General features: G+C 42.7%; 2 long non-coding RNA genes across 2 annotated transcripts; one reads left to right on the forward strand and one right to left on the reverse strand.

Annotated features, from left to right (window-relative positions):
* The first annotated feature begins 13970 nt into the window (after positions 1-13970).
* LOC124337935 lies at positions 13971-15189 on the forward strand. The gene is made up of 3 exons (XR_006917582.1): positions 13971-14124; positions 14191-14281; positions 15105-15189. It is a non-coding gene; the product is annotated as an uncharacterized LOC124337935 (long non-coding RNA).
* Positions 15190-20524: 5335 nt separating this feature from the next.
* On the reverse strand, positions 20525-21108 carry LOC124337933. Its single transcript, XR_006917580.1, has 3 exons — positions 20973-21108; positions 20672-20915; positions 20525-20605 (listed from the first exon to the last, which is right to left on the reverse strand). It is a non-coding gene; the product is annotated as an uncharacterized LOC124337933 (long non-coding RNA).
* Between the last annotated feature and the right edge of the window lie 5642 nt (positions 21109-26750).

The following is a 26750-nucleotide window of genomic DNA, read 5'->3' on the forward strand; positions in this document are numbered from 1 at the left end:
GAAGAGACGTAGTAATTGCATACGGATCCAAACATCTGACTGACACTCAGGCAAGATGGAGCACACTCGACAAAGAACTATATGCAATAATTTACGCGCTAGAAAAATTCCACACATACCTTTACGGTCCAAAGTTCACAGTATATACCGATTGTCAGGCATTGGTGAAGATATTTAAAAACCCATTAAAAAACGAAACGGCCAAAGTAACACGGTGGGTCCTACAAACACAAAAGTATAATGTGGAAGTGAAGTTTCGCCCAGGATCGGCAAACGCAAACGCAGACGGATTAAGTCGAATTCCACTCCCTACAAAAACGTATCTCCCTCCACATGTGACAACGGCGCCAATCTGTCTCATTGTGGAGAGTCTTACAACAGAACAAGGAAAAGATGCTTACTGCAAGGCAGCCCGGAAGACGTACGACAGACAAGTCAAGAGACTCGCAGTAAGGGAGGAAGTGTATCAGAAAATACAAGGAAAAAATAAAGAAAAGAAACCTGGTAAACGACGTACCCTCAGCCCACCCAATTACGATTTGGCAACAGACCCGCAAGAATCGGATTCAGAAGAAGAGCAATTTACGGTGTTAAACAACGGATTATTAGCAACCAGTTACGGAAAGATACTAGCCCCAGAAGCGCTAAGAGAAAAAATCCTATTCAGATATCATGACGACCCATTGGCAGGCCATTTAGGAACAAAGAAAACAATAGGCAGAATACGCTGCAGGTATTTCTGGCCTGGAATGATTAAAGAGATAAAAACGTACGTAAAGAAATGTGCAATCTGCGAAAAGAGAAAAGCTTTAGGGTCAAGTAAAGCACCACTTAATCCCATAACACCTCCGGATAGGCCATGGCAATTAATGGCAATGGACATTCAAGGACCAATGGACCTCACAGAAAAAGGAAATAAATATATACTCGTGATGGGCGAGTATTCAACAAGGTATATGATAGCAGCAGCTATGAAAGATCAAACGGCGGATAGTGTCCATGAGGCGTTCAGAGATAAAATTATCTTAACGCATGGAGTACCAGAAGAAGTACTGACGGACCAAGGTACAAATTTCTTATAAAAAACAATGGACGATTTTTACAGTCAACTGGGTGTAAAAAGAAAGAAAACGACTGCGTACAGACCCTGCTGTGACGGATTAGTCGAAAGATTCAACCGTACTTTGACAGACATGTTGGCCAGCTATCTGTCAAAAAGTATACGGACGAATTGGGACGACTATATTTCACATGCGACATTCGCGTACAACACGTCGGTACACGCCAGCACCGGATATACACCTCACTACTTAATGTTTGGAAGGGATGCAAGAGAACCAGGAGACGTTCTAGCACCGGTAAGAAACGAACTCATAACGGATCAAAATATGGCGTTCGCCAAAATGTGGACCTTGGCAAAATCAACGGCAAGAGACCGCCTAATGGAAGCCCAAGAAATTCAAAAACAATACTACGACAGAAAAGTAAAAACAGCAAAGACGTACGACGTAGGCACAAAAGTAATGATAAAAGTGGACGAAGATATCCCAGGAAAATTCAACATGAGGTGGAAAGGACCGTATACAGTACTAGAAAAGAAATCGGAAGTAAACTATAAATTGCTGACGCCGAAAGGAAAAGAATACGTGACACATGTTGATCGAATGAAAAAGTGTAACAGTGAAAACCAAACAGACAACATTGAAAAAGCAGCTTCAGAAGCAACCGGAACGAGAGTGAGTGAAACCCTCACAGCTGATAAAAATTTGACTGTCGTGGAATCACGCACTCGAGCGCCAGTTGACAACAACCCAAACAACAGGATACACACAAATGAAAATCAGAATCAAGAAGCAGCAACGGCGGCCGCGACGGGAGCAGAAGAGATGACCGTAGCGTCAACAAAGGCTACGGCAAAATCTAATGCTCGAGTAACGGCCACCAAAAACCCGCCACCTGTAAAAGAGAATGCAGCACAAAAAAGCAAAGGAGATTCAACGGCGGCCGCGACGAGAGCAAAAGAGATGACCTTAGCGTCATCGAATGCTAAGGAAAAATCTGATGCTCGAGCAGCAGCCACCAAAAATCCGCAACCTATAATAGAGAATGAAGCACAAGAGAGCAAAGGAGATTCAGCGGCGACAGCGACTGTAACACAAGCAAGAGTCACAGCTTCAAAAACTGCTGTGACAAATGCTGGTACTAAGGTCGTAGCGCCAAGAAGAATACTCACGCGAGAAGTCATCTTCCCAAGAAAATACAAGGATTTCGTCGTACAAAAAAGAAGAAACTAGAGGAACAACAGAAGGAAGGATATAAAAAAAAAAAAAAGAAAAAAAAAAAAAAAAGAAAACAAAAACAAAAACAAAACAAAACAAAAAAAAAAAAAAGGATCATGCCCCTCCTCTCTGTACCTTTAGTGTTGAACAAGTATTTCACCAATCAATACAAATCTGCAACGCCTTCCCTTACAGATGTTCTTCGTACTACTCATCATTGGCGCGAGTTCTCAAACGACGGGAGGAAACAACATGACCGTATGCGACTGCGGACGCGCAGAAGTAATCGGCTTGATGGACATCAACCTACCCTCGTATTGCGACGATAACATCACTTCAACCCAATCGGTGATAGAAGCGTATGATTTTTATGTAACGGAAGAACCACACACCGTGTGGAGCGCAGATTTATGCATGACATGGCGAAAAACAAGGACAACGTCTGGATATTTTTTTGGCTCATTCGACACAATCGACACCATGGTCACGTCCGTGACTACGGCAGACGAGTGCAGGCAACTAGTTAAAAGTCATGTTTGCGATGGCAACAAGATGACAGAGTTAAACGAAAATGCTTACGAATTCAAAGGAAACCCTACACAAAAAGGCACCTGGATGCAAGAGGTAGTCGAAACTAAAAAGAACTGCGCAACAAAGAAGATAAAACTACATAGAGATTGTCTTACCTGCCCTGTTATGTCTCCGTTCGGCGTGTTGACAAACAAAACGGACGAGACATCAGTAGTATCCCGCGACGTCACCATCATCTGGGAGACACCGACCCTACAAAAAGACGAAAAATGTAAATTAAAGAAAGTAATATGCGCAACAGGGACCGCGACAAAACAAGATGACGGATCATTCAAGCTAGTAGATGAAATAAACCAATTGGAATTTCACTATGAAGACAAAACGTATGAATTCTGCAATCACACGTTTCACAAATTAGCAAACTTAAAAAACGGATATATCGAGCTGCCCAACAGAGCGAAAAAAGAGGGCATGCAATTATTTAACCGTCAACACGGAATGTGTTTGAGCTTTCAGACACTAGAATTGGATCAGTGCAGGCCGGTGGATGAGCAATGGTATAAAATCTCCCAAACGCTAGTCGTGCAATATTTTAAAAATCCAACTTTTTGCATGGGCTTTTTCGACCACAAGTTACACAGAATAAAAGAAAGTTGCGATAAACAAAAGTTGCCCTACATAGGCGATTCAGGACGCAAGAACTACAGACCAATAATACCCCTTGTTTGGAATCCACAAACGAAAGCACTAACAGACGGTGTTTATTGTTTGGAGGCCTACGAAGACAAGCGAGTAAAGGCGGTAAATTGCTCACCCACAAAAACAAACCAGCAGTGGATATTCGAACCCGAGAGGAGGAAAACAAGTGGCAAAACAGAAGAAATTGGACCACTATTGGCTCAACATCATCAATATATCGAAGATAAAACACTAGAAAGAGAAAACGCACTGCTGAAGGAAATAAAAGAAATATACTGCGGCAACTTACAGCTCAGAAAATATACGACACAACTACTGGCAGAAAATAATGGATTGCAGGCAGCTATGGCTAACAACTTACCTATTTGTAGTCGATTGAAACCAAACGGAGTACACTTGATAATTCAACAATGTGAAGCGAAGAATGTCACCATTCGAGGACAGAAAACGAAGTGCGGTTTCGAGCCTCGATTCGACAATTATACTGTCGGTCGGGATGGCTATTCGCTCCACCCATTCCAAGAATGCTTCTGGAAGGACCAAATAATTAATTTAAATGGTCATTCGTATTCCTGGAATAACACATCTGAGAATTATACAAGAGTATATCCAACCTACCACCTGGCAACGATCAACTTACAACAAAAGTTCCCAGATCTCGATGACAACGAGCTGGAGTATCAACTACTGCAACACAAAGCCTACGAAACGAGCGAATTCGAGCAACAAAATGTTATAAACGAGCTGATAACAAGGATCCACGAAGACAATGGAGAATCAATTTCAGAGATCACATTAAATAAACACGCTGAGTCGCGATTTTGGAGCCTGAGCAACTGGACCACATCATTAAAAACGAGCTTAATATCAGCAACAGTGATCATCCCAATAGCATCATTTGCCTGTCTGGCATTGGCCTATTTTAGACTAAAGCAGATAAAGCATCAAAAAGAGCTGACAGAGTTCGCTCTACGGCTTCAGGCAAGTCAACTGATGAGCCCACCGTAAGCAACAGACCAAATGCCCGAATATATATGTATCGATTCATCATTAAAAATTCACCCATCAAGCATCATCAACACACAAGCCTATCATAAGAAAAGTCAAGGAAAGAAAGAAAGAAAGACAGAGTCAATGCAACTGCAGCCGAGCGGCCATCACAAAAAGGGAGGGACCGGCCGCATAAAATCCCAAACCCAACGCCATTGGCCCGCCCACAGCCAATGAGCATCGTCGGCAAAGGAAAAAGCTAAGCCCAACCCCCTTCTGTGAACAACACACAGGCCATGCGATCGCGCCGTCAAAGACGGACGCATATAGCAACATACGATCTGCCATAGGTTAACGGTTGCAGGACTCATCATTCGAAGAATATATATATAGCAGCATATCAGTTGCACATCCGTAGTCATATGCCAGATAACTAATTAACACGCAGAGTATCGGATTCAAATAGCTCGAACGCCTACGCAGCATCAAACAGCTGCAAACAAATAGCCAAATGCAATCAAACAAGCCAGTCAGCAGAAAGTCGGTATATAAAGACGAACGCCTACACATTAAAACGATGCAGTAAGAAAGCAGCAGCGCATCGGCCAACAATAGACATTGCAACAGAAAAGATTTTTCAAAAAAAAAAAAAAAAAATGATGAGACGCGACCCAGCAGGAGAAAGAGCCGAAGAAGAAGAGCTGCACGGACCCGGATACAACTTGCAGCCACGCTCAAGGTCGGCGAGCGCGGACGATGCGGCACGAAAAAACAAATACAAGGTATTAACGGTCATTCACGCACCAGAAATTCTTAAGACACCAACCTATAGAACGCGGACGGAAACGATGGTGACACGAAGAGAAGAATGGGCAAAGGAGACACGGCAAGACGGAGGAAGCAGCCAAGCAGGCCCCGGAAATGAAGACCTAGCCGAAGAAATAATTCAAGAATGGGAAGAATTTTGCAGGACGCCAAGCAAGAAGAAAAATCAAGAAATTCAAGAGTCACCAGATTCACCAGAAGGACCGCCGTCCGGCGTGCGCGTTCAGCCGATCAAGATGAAAAGAACATCTGGATATACAACAAACAAGGAAATAGAAGATCTGATGAAAGAACAAGAAAATTGGGAGCTGACTGAATCATCTCCGGTAGTGACGGTGAGTCACGACCGCCCACAGTCAAGAAGAGGTGAAGAAAATCAACAAGAAAAGGACTACGATCCAGAAAATAGGACTCTGCCGAGTTACCTAAAACAACTTAGGCGTATATTGTTGCGCCTACGGGAGGCAGCAACAGCCGCCCGCCGAAATCTGGACCAAATAAGACGACTCGCGTACGATGGCGATATCGTAGAAAACGGAATACAACAGCTGGTAGGAGAGCAGGAGATGGACACCGAGGACGACGAGTAACCAAGTATTGTACGTGTAATGATAAGAAAGTCATTGCATTTCCCCCCTATGTTTAACCGTAGTAACAAATAGAACGGACACATTATTTACTTGTCCTATTGATTCAATGCATTTTATACTCCATTTTTCTATTGATTTAATGCATTTTTATGCTCCATTTTCCTATTGATTTAACGCATTTTTACACTCCATTTTCCCATTGATTAAATGCATTTTTTATACTCCATTTTCCTATTGATTTAACGCATTTTTATGCTCCATTTTCCTATTGATTTAACGCATTTTTACACTCCATTTTCCCATTGATTAAATGCATTTTTTATACTCCATTTTCCTATTGATTTAACGCATTTTTACACTCCATTTTTCTATTGATTAAATGCATTTTTATACTCCATTTTCCTATTGATTCAACGCATTTTTATACTTCATTTTCTTGTCCTATTGAGCCATACATTTTACCTCGTTTTACTCTAGTATAGCTTTCGTCCCATTTTTTCCCATTTTTACGCCATTTTTTTTGTACTGCTTTCTTTCCAAAAAAAAAAAAAATAATAATACGAAGCGAAAAAGAAAAGTCAGAATTAAAAACTTTTATTGATCGAAGGCAGGAGAATACATGAAGAAAATTTTTTTTTTAATAGCCAACGAAAAAAAAGAAACAAAACAAAATGAATTTGAAAGAAAACCTTGTTTTATTTGACGGCAGACATAGTAAATACAAAGTTTCAACCAAAAAAAAATTTTTTTTTGAACAGACAATCCGATGAGGGGGAAGAATCCGATATTGGTCGTCCTGTTCTAGATTAGATAGATGAGCATCCATATGACGCCGAAAGGCGTAGTATGCCGCGATGCGTTCCTGCGTAGTATAGCCTAAAAAAAAAAAAAAAAAAAAGAGAAAGAAAAGTAGTCAGTTAACACATCAAACAAAAAAAAAAAAAAACAAGGTGGCAACAAAACGATTTAGATACTCACTAGTCAGCAGAGAGGCCAGGTAATTCGCCTCGAGCGAATACTGGGTCTCAAAGTCAAAAGGCTCTAAAGGGCTCGAAGAAGAGGAGCCCTCCGACGACACCAGTGGCGTCGGGCAGCCGGAAACCGAAACACTCGGAGACACCAACGTCGGCGGTCGGATGGGGACAAGCGCTGGCATACCACCTGCGCTTTGCACCCTTCCGGACGGCGACGCGGGCGGGGGCTGAGGCACCGGGGTGGCTACAAACGCCCGGAAAGCCGAGCGGGCCGGGCTGGTCGGTCGCACAAACGACTCGACAACGGATGGGCCGGAAAGGCCACCCGCCGGGACACGCAAAGGCACCGCACAACTTTTCCTAGCCGTCGGCCGACATGGGCCGGAACGACAAGCCGCCGGAGGCACAACGGAGCCAGCTTGGCTTCGGGACGGCGGCTGAACGAATCCAGAAGGGCCAGCGGACGGAACAATTCGAGGTGATTCGGGACGAACCCGAATGACGAGGGGGGAACTACCGAGGTGGAGGGCAACTGGGGAGTCCCCACAGTAGAACTAGCGGAGGACTCCGCATAAGCGACGCGCTTAAATCTTTTGGGGCGCAGCATTTTTAAAGTTAGAACAGAGAGGTGCAACTTTTTCACTCACAGTAAAAAGAACGATAGATGCGCACTAGGGCGAGGCGAAATAGGCAATGAACAGAAATAGTGAAATCTCGGACGAAAATAAAAAGACCACCCGTTAAACCATCGTCAGCAAGTAAGGACACCCACCAAATTTTCGTTTCAAGTAGCTAAAAGATCGTATAAATAACAAACAAAAAAAAAAAGGAATACATTTACACTAGGCTTCCCCCTATAGACATATAAATCCAAGAAACAGGACACACACCAATAACATGTAACACAATACTAAAAAAAAAAAAAAATGTATTTTGTCCTACTACAAAGCTTAAGAAATAGAAATATTAATCAAAGAGGATGACAATATAGAGCACATTGTATTTCAAATTGTTTACGCTACATTCATATTACCCTTCATTCAGCTTCAATAATGGACCTACTTTCCATTACGACCATGTTATGACCATGTTATGTCCCATGATGACCATGTTATGTCCCATGATGCCATTATAGGGAGACAAAATCCTGAAGCCGTCAAAGGCGAAGGAACAAAAAAAAAAGAAGGCGATGTCATTTAATCAAAAGGCGAAATATTGAAACCAAATACTGGACGGATCTCGTCAAAACGCGCAAGAAAAAGAAGCAAAAGAGCCAACGCCGAGCCAGTGTAACCAAAGCGTACCAGTCGCGCATACGTAACACTGCAGTAGCCGGCGGGCAGATAAATTCCGACGAAAGTTTCAAGGCCACCCCATGCATATGTATTGTACAGCGCCGTAAAAAGCTGTGAAATTATCGTACATTACCTGTTTAAAATGTTTCTTTCAATGCATTCTATTAACCGATCCTTAGCTTAGCTTAATATTTTATTTGCCCGGGAGTGCAAATTTAAAGGGGGGGGAGTGTGTAAGGATCGGGTTAACTCACCGCTCTGGCAGAGAGTAGTACCCGAACCCAGCCACGGGAGGGCACCCGCAACCAGCAAACAAGCGGCGCATCTATAGCACAGTCAGCCATAAGCGCGCAATTCAAAAGACGTCTGCGCAAACGAGTCCGTTGAGCAAATAGGATCCGCTCACGGACACCGTGATACTGACTCACGGGAAGTATCCAGTGCCGACACCGTGAGGCTGACTCACGGAAGGTATCCAGTGCCGACACCGTGAGGCTGACTCACGGGAAGTATCCCTTGCCGACACCCTGATGTCGACACACGGGAGGTATCCATTCCCAACACCGTGATATCGACATCAGCCAGAGTATCAATCCCAACACGGCAATAACGGCAATAAAGAGATCAATCTACGACGCTGACTTCCGCCTTGACCAGTATAAAAGCCCCCCTGTTTCCCTTGTATAACCAGTCTTCTCCGAGCAGGCCTTCACGCTGGTAAACTCTTTCTCTCTTATTATTCTGATATTGAATAGTCGCATTCGTGTACTTTTATGTTTAATCTCGTGTATTCAAATACAAACGTCATCCTCGTACAAGTCGTTGCGTCTCCATTTCTTACGAGTAAAGTAAGGCTGGAACGAGCCTTACACTTGAAAGGGCATCTGACAACCAACACGACCTGTTGATGCGGTATTATGACTACAGATACCAACCTGAAACCGACATGAAGAATCATATTGCCAACATAAAATCCATTGCTCACCAATTGGGAGAAGTTGGACGCCCCATAGAGGAAAGAGAGCTGATCACCAAGATCATTAGCACCCTCCCGATTGACTACAAAGCTTTCGTCTCTTCATGGCGACATGTGGCAACAGAAAAGCAAACTTTATTGACTCTCACCTCCCTCATATTACAAGTGGAGAGAGAAATTACGAAATGGAGGCCAAAGTCAAGCGATAACAAGGATTCTGCTTTTCACGCCCAAAATCGTGACGAATCTCAGGGATACTCGAATCACTATCAGAAACAAAGAGGAAGGGGAAAGAGCCACTCCCAACACACTAAAGGCCTGAGTCGAAAAAGTGGACAAGACCGGAACAAAGGAGACAAACCGATGCACTGCTCATACTGTGGCCTGACAAACCACGAAATAGAGAGCTGTTACACCAAGAAACGTCATGACCGAACAGATTCCGAACGTGCTGAACTAGCAAAGAAGATGAAGATGAATGACGGGTCTGCCAAGAAATACAAAGAGACTCAGAACTCCAGCTCGTTTCCTATCACATCTCGCCTTGAAACTCGAAGTACTGATGATTGGTTTGCTGATTCCGGAGCGACACAGCACATGTCGGATCAGAAGGAATGGCTCGTTGATTTTGTAACTGTACCAGATGGCTCCTGGAACGTCGACGGAATTGGTTCGGCTAAATGTTCAGTTAGAGGCTACGGAGACGTCAATATCTGGACTGAAGTAAATGGTGACAGGAAGCCCGCCACCATCAAGAAAGTCTTATACGTGCCTGGGCTAGGCATTAATCTATTTTCTATTGCCGCAGCCACAGACCTTGGATGGAAAGTCACATTTGTTGACACCATGGTTCACATTTCCTCAGAGAAAAACACCAAAATTATAGTTGGAGAACGAGTAGGCAGAAATTTATATCTCTTAGCCATCCAAGCTCGATACAAGGAGGAGCCGACAAGCTTTGCACTGGCATCCTCTGTCTCACCTGCCATTTCCACGTGGCATCGTCGCCTGGCACACCTAAACTACTACACCATCGTGAAAATGGCGTCAAGTGGTGTAGTAGAAGGTCTGGACCTAGCAAATAAAACCATTCCACCAGAACCTTGCAACGGTTGCGCATTTGGTAAACACCAAAGATCACCTTTTCCCATTGGCCGGAATCGAGCAACTTACACTGGAGAAATGATTCACGCTGACCTCTGCGGCCCAATGGAAGTGGCAACACCAAACGGGTCCCTCTACTTTGCCCCATTCATTGATGACTACTCAGGATGGCGATTCATCTCATTTCTTAAGGCCAAATCTGAAGCCGTGGACTGTTTAAAAGAACTTATCCATGTCATCCGTGGAGAGACAGGCAACCTGGTACGCACCTTCCGGACAGACAACGGCGGAGAATGGTCCAGCCACGAATTCGCCACCTGGATGACCAACAAAGGCATCCGCCATGAGACGAGTGTTCCACACACACCCGAACAAGACGGCGTGTCCGAAAGAGGCATCAGAACAGTGACTGAAGGCCTACGAAGTTGTCTTTACGACACTCGTACCCCATTGGAACCATGGAACACCGAAGTGGTTAATGGAGCGGTAAATCTTATCAAAGAAAGTGGACTCCCGAAGTATCTCTGGGCTGAGGCAGCGTCATTCACCGTCTATACACTCAACCGCGTGTTAAGCAAAGTCTCACCCGTGACCCCTTTCGAAGCCTGGCATAACAAGAAGCCCAACTTATCGCACCTGCGTGTTTTCGGCTCAATCGCTTTCATCCATATTCCAAAAGCTGAAAGACGAAAGCTGGACCCAAAGAGCACCCGTTGCATCTTCGTTGGTTACAGCCACACCCAGAAGGCCTACAGATTTTGGAACCCGACAAACCGAACAATTAAGATCAGCCACGTTTGATGAACATCATCGTCTTGTGGGTATACCAGGGGAACCCCCCGCCTACAACAACCAGAAAGCTCACTCACCGACCCTCGTCCAAGTCCAGGAGGAGCCATTGGCGGCCACCAGTGGTCCAGAACAACCTATCATCCACCTAGATAGTGACCCTCAGACCCAACTGAATGAAGAGATGCAGCCCAACCAGCCTACCGAGCCCAAAGCTCCTGATGAAATCGACGTAAAACATCAAACTCAGCCACGTCGCTCCCTCAGAGGTCGAGTCCCCATCCGAGAGTGGAAGGCATGCCCGGTTATGGACCGACCCGAAACCGACAACTCCTACATTCCGCTCAACTACCAAGATCCCAGATAGCACACTGCAGTCCCATAGACGCCCAAAACACGTCACTTTGAGACGTCTGGGATGTACTTGGCACATAGCAGAATCCCAAGTTTACATTCCTAGGACGTCTTTTACGTATGGCCAATGTCCGCTTCGCCGAGATCTCATAGCGGTCCTTATCCCGTCCCATTGGATGGACTTTAGACGTACTTGGGACGGAAAAAGGATCTCAAGAAGTCATTAATAATAAATCTTTTTCTGGACTCTGAATTTCGTTCCTTTTTTCTTTACTCTTCTTTTTCTTATGAGTGTTTGCTGTGCCGACATTTTTTCACGAACGGTGATCCGGATATCCGGACAAAGTTTATTTGTCAGAGTATGCAAAGGGTTACCAGGCACACATCATAATTCAACTGCATATAACCATCATAGTTGAAGAAATATGGAACCTGACCCGGGGATCGAACCCGGATCGTCGTGGTGAGAAGCCAGCACTATACAGATGGGCCACGAAATGATATCTGAGATTTGAAGATAAAGCTAATAATAGAATTTTAGAATCAAACTTTGCCGCGAAAAGACAAAGACAGTTTCTCCGAAATTTTCTAAGTGTCGAGAAGGAGCCAAAAAATAAAAACGGGACGCATCAGAGACTTCTACGAGAGAGAGTAAAAAATGACAAATCCGACAAGATGAAAATGAGTAACGTGTTCATATAAGGGCTCGCAATGGGACATATTAGAGATTCCCCTGTGCCCCCCGCACCACCCGCACGGCTTTGGTCCCGCCTTGGGACAAGAATTCCTATCTGGGATGCAATGAACTGCCCGGCTGCCAAGAACTGGAAGATAGCGACTCAGGAGGAGTATCAGTCACTGATCGACAATGGAACCTGGTCCATTGTCTCCTGTCCGAAAGACCGAACGCCCATCAAATCGCGCTGGACATTTGACATCAAGCCTGGATTGAATGGTGAACCACAACGCTTCAAAGCCCGATTCGTAGCTAAAGGCTACAGCCAACGCCCCGGGATTGACTTCAATGAGACATATGCCTCTGTCGTCTCCCATGACACCTTAAGGATCCTCTTGTCCGTTATTGCCGCTGATGACCTCGAAGCACTCCAGGTCGATGTCAAGACTGCCTTCCTCTACGGCCCCCTTGAGGAGGAGATTTTCATGGACCAACCTGAAGGATTCATCATCCCAGGCCAAGAAAGCAAGGTGTGCCGTCTCCACAAGTGCATATACGGACTCAAACAAGCATCTCGTGTCTGGGGAGACCTCTTCACCGATTTTATTGAGCATCATGGCTTTCAAAGGAGCGAAGCGGACCCATGCCTCTTTTCCCGAGTACGCGGAACAGAAAGAACTTTTCTAACCACCTGGGTAGATGACGTCATTGTTGCCAGTAATCAGCAGGAGGCCATTGACGGATTCCTGATCGCCCTTGGTGAAAAATTCCAGTTTCGATCCCACCCCCTACAACGATATGTGGGCATCGCAATAGCTCGCGATCGAGAACAGAGAAAACTCCACATCTCCCAACCAGAATATATCTCCCAGATAGTGAAGAAATTTCACATGACATCATGTTCTCCCAAGTCAATCCCGGCAGACCCAAATGTCCACCTAGTCAAACCAAATGAGAAAAAGGAAGAAGAAAATGCTTTCCCGTACCGAGAAGCCGTCGGAGCTCTACTCTACCTAGCGCTGGTATCACGACCTGATATATCCTTCGCGGTGGGTCAGGTGGCTCGTTTTGTTGAAAGTTACAACCTCTCCCATGTCAAAGCTGTTCGCCAGATCATCTCCTACATTCACGGAACCCCTAACCATGGAATATGCTTCGCTGGATCAAACAGAAACCCTCTGGTTGGGTTTTCAGATGCTGACTATGCGGGATGCCAAACAACTCGACGCTCAACAACTGGAAGCGTCTTCATGTACAACGGAGGAATAATTGCATGGTGCAGCCGCCGTCAAACCTGTGTGGCCCTGTCCACCACCGAAGCAGAGTACGTGGCCGCTAGTGAGACCGCGAAAGAAGCGATCTGGATTCGCCGCATTCTACCAATTTTCCAACAGGGCCCAGAAGCGCCAATTGTCATCAAGTGCGATAATCAAAGCGCAATCCAACTTGTATGCCACCCTGACCAACGTCCAAAGACGAAGCACATTGCTATCCGCTACAACTTCATTCGCCTACAACAAGTAAATGGAGAGATCAAAATGGAGTTCACAAGATCGCCGGATATACTTGCTGACATCATGACAAAGGCGCTACCAAGCCCCCGTTTTCATTCCATCCGTGAAGAACTAAGCGTCGTACCGGGATTCATCTAGGACAGCAAAAAGGATCCATCGTGTCCACCTGAGCAGAGCAATAGATCCCTGGTCGGTTCACGGCCGTGTTGGCTTCCCTAACCCGGTTTCAGGGTAAACGTATCCCCGATTTTCAGACATTTTAGGGCGGAGCTTGTCAGAAGTTGTGAAGTGGAAAAATGAATCAGCGCCATCTAGTGATAAGACGTTGACTTTCAAATAATACTTTCGGCGGCCATTTTCGTGTATTACGTGAATGAAGCCTAACCATAATTTCTGTAAAAATGGTTGGCAGGTGTGCTGTTCCTGGTTTTAAATCAACATATTTCAAAGGAAATCAAAAAGAAAACGAGGTTACCCTGTTTGCAATTCCTAAAACTTCATTATCAAAATGGCGAGAACTAATTCCATGTAGTAATTTGACGAGCACCTCACATATTTGCTCCCGTCATTTTAACGAAAGTGACTTTCAAACAGGGATTGAAATTTTGAACGTGTTCCATCCTTACAAACGGTGGACTCTTAATGCTGGAGCAATGCCCTGGAAACCAACATTTTCTGTTAAATGGTAGTAATATTGTACCCTAGTGGCACTTTTCCTCCCTTGGACGTCCATGGCACGTCTGTACATCCCAGCCATATCTACATCCAAATTGAAAATTTCTGATGGAGACAAGACAGCCATAGGATGTCTAGCAATGATAGCCTAAAGATGTCCTTTTTTTGTCCTTGTTACCTCCAGGAGACATCCGTTAGGTCATCGTTTTTATTATAATTTTTTAATTATAATTTTATTTTATTTTATTTTTTTATTTTTTTTTATTTTTATTTTTTTTCCCTCATCACCGAACATCATTATCAACGCCCAGCGTGTCACAGCGAGTCTCGTTAACACACAGAGGTCGCAAACACTAAGCAGCCTATAGGTTTTCATATTATAAATTTCTATCAGTCTATGGTCTAGTGGTTAGAGTACTCGACTGGTAATCTTAAGGATGATGGTTCAAACCCAGAGTCAGTCAAAAGTATTTCATCAAAAATAAAATAAGATACGTATGATGAAAGACTATGGTGATGATGTGAGTACATCTCTAATAGTGTACCATGTATATAAGCATATGTGTACATGAAAATCTTTAATCTTTGCGTGATTATCGTAATATGATATCCATAAGACATCCTATGGATGACCACAGGATGTACTTTAGATCAGCCACAGATAACCTCGAGACTTGGCATGGAACGGTAATTAAGATGTCCAAAACACATCCAAAGTACATCATTTGGGCTCAAACTAAGACCATGGGTGGATATCCACAGGCCATCGTGTGCCACTAGGGTATGTTCTGTACAATCTGTAATGCACAGAAACCGAACCATTTTCATTTTAGATACATCTAGTCAACAAGTAATGCAAAATGTTGATGTTTTCAAATGGAGAAATAACGTAAGTGGTATTTTTACATATGTTTATTTTGTTTAATATTAAATAACAATTCTTGAATATATATTGTAGTGGAAGCAAATGCTACCACAGTAAGGAAACAACCAAAAGTTATGACTTGATTCAACATCGTGGCCTTATCATGTGGCTTGACAGCCTCTTGCTGACCGACACCGTTGCAGATGAAGCTAGTCAGATGGTGTCGGTGGTGACGACAATGTGGGACACGCTCTACACTCACATTCTGAAGAAGAGAGAGTCGAAAGAAACGAACGACGAAGAAGCTATTGCAAAACTTGAACAGGAGGTCGAAATGATGGAAGCCGAAGACGAAGATACCGCCGACAAAACCACTAACAAACCCAAGATGCAGAATGCTAAAATCAGTAGCAGAAAACCTATTTGGAATTTACTTCCTATGCAGCAACAAGTTATTGCTCCCTGGATCATGTGTGAGCTAATGCAGTTGATGGTCAATTTGTGGCATGTACTCTATGAAGCTGAGCCAAACTATTCTACGTTTAACAAATACGCCCGAGTATTATGCTCCGTCGCTTCACACATTCACGAATCCAAAAGCATCATTCAAGCAGCTCAGGAGAAGGATTTGAAGACCGTCCGGTTTGTTACCCCTCCCTGCATGCTGAATGTTAAATTGATGCGACAGCTCGTTGAAGTCTCATCCCGCTTTGTGAGTAATCTTCCCGATCTAAAGGATCATTTGGCAGTAGTTGAAAGTTCCAAAAAGAAATCCTCGGCTTGCCCAACAGAACTTAGTCGAAACTGGGAACGAAGACACGGGTATATGCGAGAACTTATGGACCAAGAAGAGACAAATGTTTCAACCAGATATAATGTGCACAAATTATTGTCTTTAGCTGAATGTGGTGTTTGAAATAACAATGACAATTTTGTTTGCATACAAGGAGAACCTCGTGATACGATTTCTTTTATTTTTCATATCCACTACAGCATATCTTTGCCATTTGATGTACATATTTGTTTCCCACTATAACGCAGCCAACTTAAAATTTCTAGGCGGGTTGTTTAAGGAGAGTGGTGTAACGTTCAATCTTTGATGCCAAACTCATGTCGATGTAGCGATCTCCAAGGACAACTACAAGTCCACCAACAATGGAGGGATCCACCTTGGTTGAAATCTTGAGACTGTCCTTTCTGCAAGAATCCAGAAAGAGCGGCAGTAACCTCTTTCAATGTAGCAGCATCCAAGGCCTTGATATAAGAATAGATTTTTTTAAACATGTAATTGTTTAATGTTTTTTAGATTTATATTTTACCTTGGCTGAGGTGACCTCACATACAACTTCACCTCTGAATGCAGCCATCATTGTTGGGAATTTATTGCATCCCAACAGTGATCGACATTATTGCTACTGTTAATTCTGTGTAATTTGTAGGGACCTCAACAGAGGGCCCCAATTTTACCCTCTCTTCCCATTCAATCTATTGTTCCCTACCCTACTCAACCCTAAACCAACTATTGAAATACCAAAATGCTGTATTATACGGCAGTGTGAAATATAAGGACGAACTAGCAACAACAAAGGTGTCATCTCTTATCTCAATCTTGGAAGTTGAACGGTCGACACCGCCAACAAGAGTTCCCATTTCCAACATGGTCCTTCGAACATTTGTTTTCTCCAACCAGTGTTAAGTTTATCCTATCACATTCACATTTTTCTCTCGTTATCTTCCTTTGATTGTCATCGCCGTCATCTCTCATAAATTTTTTTTTTATGATGGCTGGTCAATCACTTATTAGTATTCTTATCTCTTTCTCTGAATTTAACTTAATTATTCTCGGGGTCTAGTAAGTAAATAGACCCCCTTCAGACAGTAAATTAAATTTGCTCTCTCTTGAATTAAAGCTGAAATCTTTCAGAAATTTCGTAAAATTAAAAACACAGTTCTTTGTCAAATTTGAGGGTTGAATTTTTTCACGCAAATTATTATCGCCTAAGTTGATTATTCTCTCTATCTCTCTCGTTCATTAATTGAGCTCTCTAGTCTCTACCTCTTCAACGTGTTCACCTCGTGTGAGCCTTAGGTGATATTCTCCCTCTCGCTCTCTCTTGATAGGCCTCCCGGCATTTGCTAAACTAATCTCAGCTGATTGGGTTTACTTCCCGTTCCTTTAAACTGGGATAACGCGGGAATCTCTTCCCTTTCAAGAATTTTTTGGGGGCTTGCTTCCCTACCTCTTAGATTGGGAAAACGCGCGAACTTCTCTACCTTTTCAAAGAGTTCGCCTCGTGTGAGCCTCAGGGTAAAAAGATTTTTATAGTTTCTCGATCTCTTTGCCATGGCCTTCTGCCATTTTCCCGAAACAAATCTCTCTCTCATAATTGTTTGCACTTGTATTATTTAATTTTAATACTGGTGCGTGAATCCCTCTCTGTCTCAGAAGACACAACGCGTCCTCTGAGTAAAAAATAAGAAAATTTCTCTCTCAATTTGGGCTTGCTTCCCTTTCCCTTTAAAACTAGAAAAAGCGGGAAACCTCCCTACCCCTTCAACGTGTTCGCCTCGTGTGAGCCTTAGGGTGAAAAAAACTAAAATCTCTCTCTCTCTATTTTTCAAAGGCCTTCCGCCATTTTCAAAACAAATCTCGCACTCATTCTTACGCTCTTGCATTTTTTATTATTGCGTAAAAGAAAACCCTTCTCTCTTTCTCAGAAGGCACAACTGCGCCCTCTGAGTAGAAAAAAAAATTGGGAATTAAAAGACGCCCTCTTGCGTCAAAAACTCTTTCATTCCTTTTCCTAAATTGTTATTATGCCGTTTGTACAATTGTGCGGAGCTTGGAAATTACCCTAGCTCCATAAATCAATTAGTTCTAGCAGATATCTTCACATAAAGGAATTCAAATAAAGTGGAAAAGAAAGCAGGATTGAATTCGGCACCACGAATCTCCGAAGACCGGGCAGAACAACAAACAAAAAAGGCTAATCAACTCAATCAAAAGTTTTTAAACTAATTATCTCCTTCTTCTTGTACTCAACAGCTCTTGTGGAGCCAGTTGTATCAACAATGGCTCCAAAATTCGCAAGAACTATAATCAAAAGGCATCTTACCCGTATTATTAACCTCGTCGAAACGTACAAATCAACAGAAATGACGTTGGAAGCGTTTATCGAAGTCGAAAAATTAGAAGAAAAGCTAGATGGATTCTACAAAACTTATGAAATATTCTCAAAAAGGATCCAGGCTGAAATGTACAAAGAAGGCGAAGACCTAGAAGAGTTCAATGCAGACATCACCACCATGTACCAAACAATGGACGAGGTTATTTTCGCCAAAATTCACATCTTAAAGAAAAAACGAAGAGAATGGTTAGAAAAACTCGAAGAAGAAGCGTTTGAGGAAGAATGGGAGAAGGACAGAGAAAAAATTCTCCAAATTCTCCAAATCAAGGCAGCAATCCAAGCAGCAACCCAAGCACAACTCAACCATGACATAATCAGTCAGGTGATTGCAGCCATCTCAACAGCCTATTCAGTGCCCGTCGCTCCAGGAGATGTCAACCTATCACCAACAGCTTCTCAAACAAAAACAGTTGAGTTAATCCTCAAAACCCTCTCAACATTTGCAGCAGTATCAGTGCCAAACCCAACTCCGCCAGTAGTGTCGTCGCTTACGACAGAAAGCTGTAGTTTTCCAAACACCCCTTCATACCAGTCAAAAGAAAATATCCAGACGGAAGAAAAAGAGACTGGAACGGCCAGTCTCCCTCACCCACCGAAAAAAGGAGACTCACTCTCGGATTCTCCGGATGGGCCTGACGGATATCCGGACAAAAAAAGGTTTGAAAGGAACGAAATAAAAGAAAATAATTCCTTTGTTTCAAAGTTAGAAAACTCAGCAAATCTGGAAGGAGCAGAAAAAATCCCATCATCGAACGCGAAAAGTTGCTACAGCGACCAAAACGTCGAATCAGCCCAGTCAAAAGAAGTCCCGATGGAAAAGGAGCCTGGAACAGCCAGTCTCCAACAACGACCAAAAAAAGGACTATCAATCTCAGATATTCCGGTCAAATCCAGTGGAAACAAAGACGAAAAAAGGTTTGAAGACGAGCTGAAAGCAACTAACCTCAAATTTGCAAACTTAGATGGTGTAGATGCAGTGGAGTCCAAAAATCTCTTGAGCTCCTCTAGCAACGAAAAAACTGCTTGCACACTCAATATTCAAGAAGCTTCAGCTACTCCGGCAGAAGCTCCTGGTACTCTCAATCTTCAAAAAGCTCCAGCCAATCCGGCAGAAGCTCCTCACTCTCTTAGTCATCAAGAAACTCCTACTTATCAAGCAGAAGTTCCTGACACATTCAATTGTCTAAAAACTAAAGATTCAATTATTAGGATTCCGCCAGCCGGCTCCAAAGAAAAGGATATTTCTACCTTTCTTTTTTTCCCCTCGGGAAGGCCAGCTGCATCGCTGGAAACACTTAACTCTTTTCCGAGTCAACTTCAACAAACCAACTTCTCTTCTTCTGGAAATTTGTCATCATCGCCAGAAATCCAGGAAGCTTCGAAAGAAAATCCTCAAGAAGCCGCTGCATTTGTCAACTCAACAAACGTAGAAAGCAACCAAGAAATCATTCCGAAGTTCAGGTCGCCGTGCAGTCAAGCAGCAATTCTTCCGGAATTTGCCAATCAACAAAACTCAATGAAACGGAAGCGCTTGGAGCCAGTAAAACCAGCTCCTAAACGCATCTCAAGGTTATCAAGTATAGAAGAACATCTCATAAACCAGTTGCTGTTCTCTTATTCGTTAACCCAGGTACCAAACAAAATCGTTTCACATCTACTAAAAAATATTCTTGTGTTAAAGGCCATCGAAGAAGATTCCAGCACACCACAATCGGTATGGGATCCTGGTGGCAACCTTCCAAAGAGTCAGCAAACTCTCAATCGGAATCAAATAGAATGGACAATTAACGGAATCCGGAGCCAGTTAACGGAACAGCTCCTCTTAATCCAGGCCATCCATCTTCAACCGCATTTCAGATCTCCAATCCAACGGATATCAAGTCGATCAGGATGTCGAGCCAATTGAACGGGCTCTACTGGGGAGTGTGTTGGGAATTTATTGCATCCCAACAGTGATCGACATTATTGCTACTGTTAATTCTGTGTAATTTGTAGGGACCTCAACAGAGGGCCCCAATTTTACCCTCTCTTCCCATTCAATCTATTGTTCCCTACCCTACTCAACCCTAAACCAACTATTAAAATACCAAAATGCTGTATTATACGGCAGTGTGAAATATAAGGACGAACTAGCAACAACAAAGGTGTCATCTCTTGTCTCAATCTTGGAAGTTGAACGGTCGACACCGCCAACAAGAGTTCCCATTTCCAACAATCATGTTAAAGAAATGGCCGGTGACAACATCCAATTTGTTAAGTCTTCCATTCTCAGCAAGGAGTTCTGTAATCATAAACATATGAATAACAATTAGAATAAAGTGAAAACCAATAGAAAAGAAAAACTTACCAAGGAAGTTGCCTGTAACAGCACTCATTTTCAATTTCTTGGCAACTGAAATAAGAGCATCTTTCTTAAGTGATCTCTTCAAAGTGGGGTTGGCAATGAATTCTGCCAAACGAGAATCTTTGGCGATAGTTGCATGAAAGTCCTTCAACTCGCTCTCAACTTTGTCCAAAGATTTCTGTTTGGAAGCAGCAGAGTAGAGTGCTGAGGCATAGCGACCATACAACCCAAAAACTTGGACTGGAGCCTATAACAATTACACAATTAGGTTAAAATGTACCTGTACCACACTCACATGATTTACCTTCACCAACTGCTGGGATGATGAACTGGTGCTGAAGTTACGAGCCTAATAGTTGGAAAATAAAAACATTCATTGAAAATAGTACAACATTTTATAAATTACGGCAAATTAATTTAGAATTGTGCGAAAACAACCGGCTATTCAAAATCGAATATAAATTCGGCTTGAAACTTAGAGGTTTGACAGTTGGATATTTCTACCTTTTCATTATTGTTCACTTCTTGTAGAAAAGTAAGCTGTGATTGGCCAATGAGTTTTTCATAGACCCTTCCTGATTGGCTGGCTTCACGTAGTAGCTGACACACTCACTAGAGGCGCTCATCCATCTTTCCAAATCGGACCACGTTTACCCTGAAACCGGGATAGGGAAGCCAACACAGCCGTGAACCGACCAGGGATCTATTGCTCTGACCTGAGGAGGAGTGTTGGAATTATTCCATGCGCACCATCTAGACATGATGTGGCACCACTGTATGGTCTGTCGTCTGCTATCCTAAAACCACGCTTCTTGTCAGTTGAATAGTGAACTAGCTATCTGCAATAAACGCTAGCTCTTTTCCCTTACACTTGGTTAAGTAACTACTTTTCTATGGAGAGAATGGTAGTAGAACATTCTATAATCATATACACCGTATATGATTATGTCTGGCAGCAGTGTACACACTGCTGCAAGCAGACGATATTCACAAGCGAAGCCTAGCATCAAGAGCACGTAGATTTTGTCAGTGCTCCATTTTCATTAGTTTTGAATTAAAGTAGACAAGTGAACTTGCAAATAAACTAAATTTGCTACCAAGAGCGTAAAATCAAACGAGTTTTACAATGGCAATACCGTTTTTCCAAAAGGAGTGGGAGACTATCACGGCAGAAGAACTATCAACTGCCAGAGCAAGATTTGCTGGTTTCATTGAAGCCGTGCCAGACAAGGAAAAGGTTTTACGCGAGGTATATACAATTTAAACTTATGACCATATATAAGAACAACATACTAGTGGATATGTGTGAATTTGTGTGTGTGCCAAACATCATGTTACAACTTGACAGAGGTAACGACTAAGTCTGCATGTGAAAGTCATGAGTCTTACAATTAATCAAGCAGAAACAAACGACAAACTGCATGTAACCAGTCATGAGTAACAACCTGAAAGGTAGTCGTTTGTTGGCAAAAACTTTTTTCGTTTCAGGTACTCTTTTATTATATCAACCAACATTGAACTAGTAAGTTACGTCTCTTAAATTTAAAATTTTACACAACTTTATAAATCCAAAAGCTGCATGTAACCAGTCATGAGCCAAAAGATTTACAACTAATCAACAGCAAGCAAACGACAAGATGCATGTAACCAGTCATGATCTGTCAAAGACCTGGAAGGTAGTCGTTTTGCTAGCAAACAAAATTTGTCTTTCAGGTACATATTCATACCCTGTGGTAAGTTAACTCTAATCAAATACAATTTTAAACCTAGGTAGAGGAAGTTTATCTTTCCGACGGTGCTTTAACAAGCCACAAAGGGCCCGTTGCCAAAAATTTTGAGTTTCATATTGTTATGGTTTGATACCAACACAATTGAGAAAGACATAGCTGCATGTACCCAGTCATGAGCTCAGCCATTCACAGCTGCATGTATCCAGTCATGAGCTTAGTCATTACAGCTGCATGTATCCAGTCATGAGCTTAGTTATTTTAAAAAAACTGCATGTATCCAGTCATGAGTTAATTCAAAAACTACATGTAACCAGTCATGAGTTACCAAAACTGCATGTACCCAGTCATGAGTTAATCAAAACTGCATGTACCCAGCCATGAGTTGAATCAAAACTGCATGTACCCAGTCATGAGTTATTCAAACTGCATGTATCCAGTCATGAGTTCATTGAAAATGCATGTACCCAGTCATGAGTAGACACAACAACATGCAACCAGACAGGAACTGAATATAGTTCAATGGTATAAGACATGCGTTCATTAAAATATAACTACATGTTTCAGATATGAGTTAACGATTTATTGGCACACACACAATTCAACAATAGAGATAATTAAAAAATCTATTGATTGTAATCATTCTTGTTTTGTTTATTCCAGCAATTGGAAGCTTTACAAAAAAGTTTGATGCCGGTCCAGGATGGAATAATCGCATTGATTAAATTGACGGCCAAATTAACGAAGGATACGGAAAAAGCTGAAGCCACCGCTGTATTGGAAGAGCTACGTAAAGCTGATGCATCAATGCGAGACCGTTTGTTTATATTACAGGTCAGTGTTATCCCATTGACAAAGTATTGAAGTTCAGCCCATTGAAATACTTATTTTAACGATGACCCAGGTGTGGCGAAAATATGACCAGGAAACGGCAGACAAATTTGCCAGGAGAAAAGCTGGTGAATTCCTGGATCCAGATCTTGCCAAGGTCTTGGAGGATCAAGAAAAAAGAGCTGACCGAATCAAACGTGAACCGAAAGACAAACAAATGTTTCGCAGTCAACCGAAACGATTCCGAGGATCATACTACGAAGGTCACGGCTCAAATTCACCAGACTTCAGTAGCCAACAACATTTTGGGCGCGGTGGATATGGATCACGAGGTCGTGGAGGAGGTACTAGAGGCAGAAAACAGCCAGGACCCGACAACAAATGTCACAAGTGTGGATCAACTGAGCATTTCTTCAAGAATTGCACAAAGTAAATATTGTTGATAAATCGACATAAACATTGTGATGTACGACAGGGATAAGAATAAACTTGTGATATTCAGCAACATATTGAGACCTTTCATATCATTAAATAAGGAAAAATCTGTGTTTTTCAGGAATTGTACGGAATTTAATGATGATGATACTAAAAATGCTGACACAATGACCCAACAGAAAGAAGCTCCTGTAGAGCAAATTGACATTGAACATAAAGAGACACAGCATGCCCAAGCTCAGTTCTCACCAGGATCTATCCACTCAGAAGAGGTCAGAGAATTCTGGAAGAAGGAGCTAAATGCAAATGAATGGGTGATGTTGACACTGAAAGAAGGCTACGTTATTCCTTTCAAAGAGTTCCCCCAGAAGTATGAAGAACCCAATAATGTATCGGCCATTCGCGAAATGACTTTCACGTACGAAACCGTTCTTGAATTGAAGAATTCTGGAGTAGTCAAGTTTATCAATGAAAAACCACACTGTGTGTCACCACTCACTGTCTCATACAAGACCGGAAGAGACGGCTCAATCAAGAAAAGACTTTGTTTGGACGGATCGCGATGCATAAACAAATGCATAAAGGAGCAGAAGGTCACTCTCAGTCATTTTCAAAGAGCCTTGGAGTTGACACGAGAGAAAGATTACCAAGTGACTTACGACCTAAAATCCGCTTACCACCACATTAAAATTCACCCTACACAAACCAAGTACCTCGGAGCAGCGGTAACAAAGCCGGAAGGGGACTTACAGTACTTCGTTTTCTTATACCTCCCTTTTGGTTTATCGTCGGCCGTCCATTGTATGACAAAAATTCTCAAGCCAGTCAATGCTTACATACATGGAAGAGGCATCAGACACTCCATATACCTGGATGATGGGAGAATCACGGCAGCATCAAAAATTCAAGCAGAGGAAAATCGCATCACAGTTTATGAGACTCTACGGAAAGCTGGATGGATTCTAGAAAACAAAAAATCAGATCAAGAGGGAGACGCAAGTCAATTAAAAGAATACTTAGGATTTCTTATCGACACAATCAATATGACTGTACGCCTAACAGATGCCAAAAAACAACAGATCCTCAAACAAGTATGGGAGACAATTTCTCTTGGATCAAACAAGCTACCAGCCAAGGAATTGGCAAAAACGTTAGGAAAAATTGTAGCTACAGAACCAGCATTGGGACCAGTCGTCATCATGGCAGCAAGAGCCGCATATTTAAGATTGGATGAAGCTGTGTGCGACCGAGGATGGCACACACAGCTAACAATGGACAAGGAATCCATTGACGGACTCACTTTCTTCGCCGAAAACTGCTCCAGTTTCGACAATTCACCAATCCGATCAGCAGCTACGGAGATTTCTGTGTTGTCAATAATCGGGCCACCAGATAATTTCATCAAGAAAGGATTTGTGGCTAATCATGCACGCACCGATAATGAAAAAATTTGGGCCAGCGACGCGTCAGGATACGCGACTTGTGCGTATTCAATAAAAGGTGACCACCTCTATTTCCGAGGGACATTGAATGAGGAAGAGAGACAACTTTCATCCGGCCACAGGGAACTTATTGCTGTTACGAAGACCTTGAAATATTACGAGAGCACAAACGCGACTAATTCTCAAGCCACAAATGTTTATTGGCTCACTGACAGTCAAAACATGACCACCTTTCTTACCAAAGGGTCCAGCAAAGGCCCTATTCAAAAAGAGGTGTTCGGCATAATGACCCTATGCAAAAAACTGAACATTAGAATAATCCCAATCCACTTGTTACGTGACGATCCACGCATTAAGATGGCAGACGACGGATCGAAGATGACGGATACAGACGATTGGCAGGTGGATCACGAAACCTACCAAAGAATCAACAGAAGATACAGTTTCACTATCGATTTATTCGCGTCTGACCGCAACACAAAGTGCCAGAAGTTTTTCTCAAACTTTTACTGCACGAACACTTTTGGCATCGATGCGTTCTCACACTCATGGGAAGATGAAGTGGCTTGGATCTGCCCACCAATTAGAGAAGTAATCAGAACGATAAGAAAACTGAAGATGTCGAAAGTCAGCGGAGTCCTTTTCATCCCCGAATGGAAGACGGCGGATTACTGGACAGAGATTTTCGACAAAGAAGCTCAATTAATGTGGCCCTTTAAATCTGTCGAAATTCACAAACCCTACATTATCCAAGGTATTCTCAGCTACAGATCTCCTTTTACAGGACGAGCCAAAATTAATTTCCTTGCAATTGAATTTGACTCACACTAAGTGGAGACAAATTAAAATTTGTCTGGTTCATTGAATAAATACAAGAAAAATTTGTAAACCAACCACCTATTGTGATTCTTGCCTGTACAAAATCAATTTATTGATCAAAGGAAGAGTTTAGGGATGGGATTTTTTATGCAACAATTCAGAGAGCAAAATACGACTTGGGACAGACAGATCAACATATTTGGCTGGCATGGAATCTGAGCGCCAGCCCCCTAATCGTTTAAGTTGTTTATCAGTTGCCCCATTCGCTGCTGCCGAAGTTGCTCCTCCTCTTTTCCCAGAATGCTCACCGTAGAGCGACGAGTCATATCCCAATGAAGTTAATAATTTCTTCAAATCACTGAGAGCTCCACTGTAGGGTACGGCTTTCTCCGGGTTTGGTTTGTTTTGCGGAGTACAAGAGGGAACAAGATACCCAACGTAAGAGGGGCCCAAAAATTGAAAATAATTAATTGTGAGTTTCACTGGACAGGACTGACTATCGGGATGGGCGGCAACAACTCTTTCACTGCCTTCAGAGTATTGATCATTCTTGCCTCCTTTGAAAATAATTTTAAGATGCGGTGACGGACTTGATTCGTAGATAACATCTTGACGCTTCAATTTTACAATATCGCTAAACCTACCCAGAGTATGATACTCCAGACAGATTCGCCAAATTGTTCTCCAAAGAACAACAGAAGCGAGCAAGCCATCTCTCCCATGAATCGGCTGATACAGCTGAGCACACATCTTAATCAGAATTTCTTCGGTGATTGGCAGTCTAGCTTGTCTCTCATGGGGATGCGCATTTTTGAAGCCACGAAAAAG

Source organism: Daphnia pulicaria, chromosome 4 (assembly GCF_021234035.1).
Source record: "Daphnia pulicaria isolate SC F1-1A chromosome 4, SC_F0-13Bv2, whole genome shotgun sequence".
Lineage (NCBI taxonomy): Eukaryota > Metazoa > Arthropoda > Branchiopoda > Diplostraca > Daphniidae > Daphnia > Daphnia pulicaria.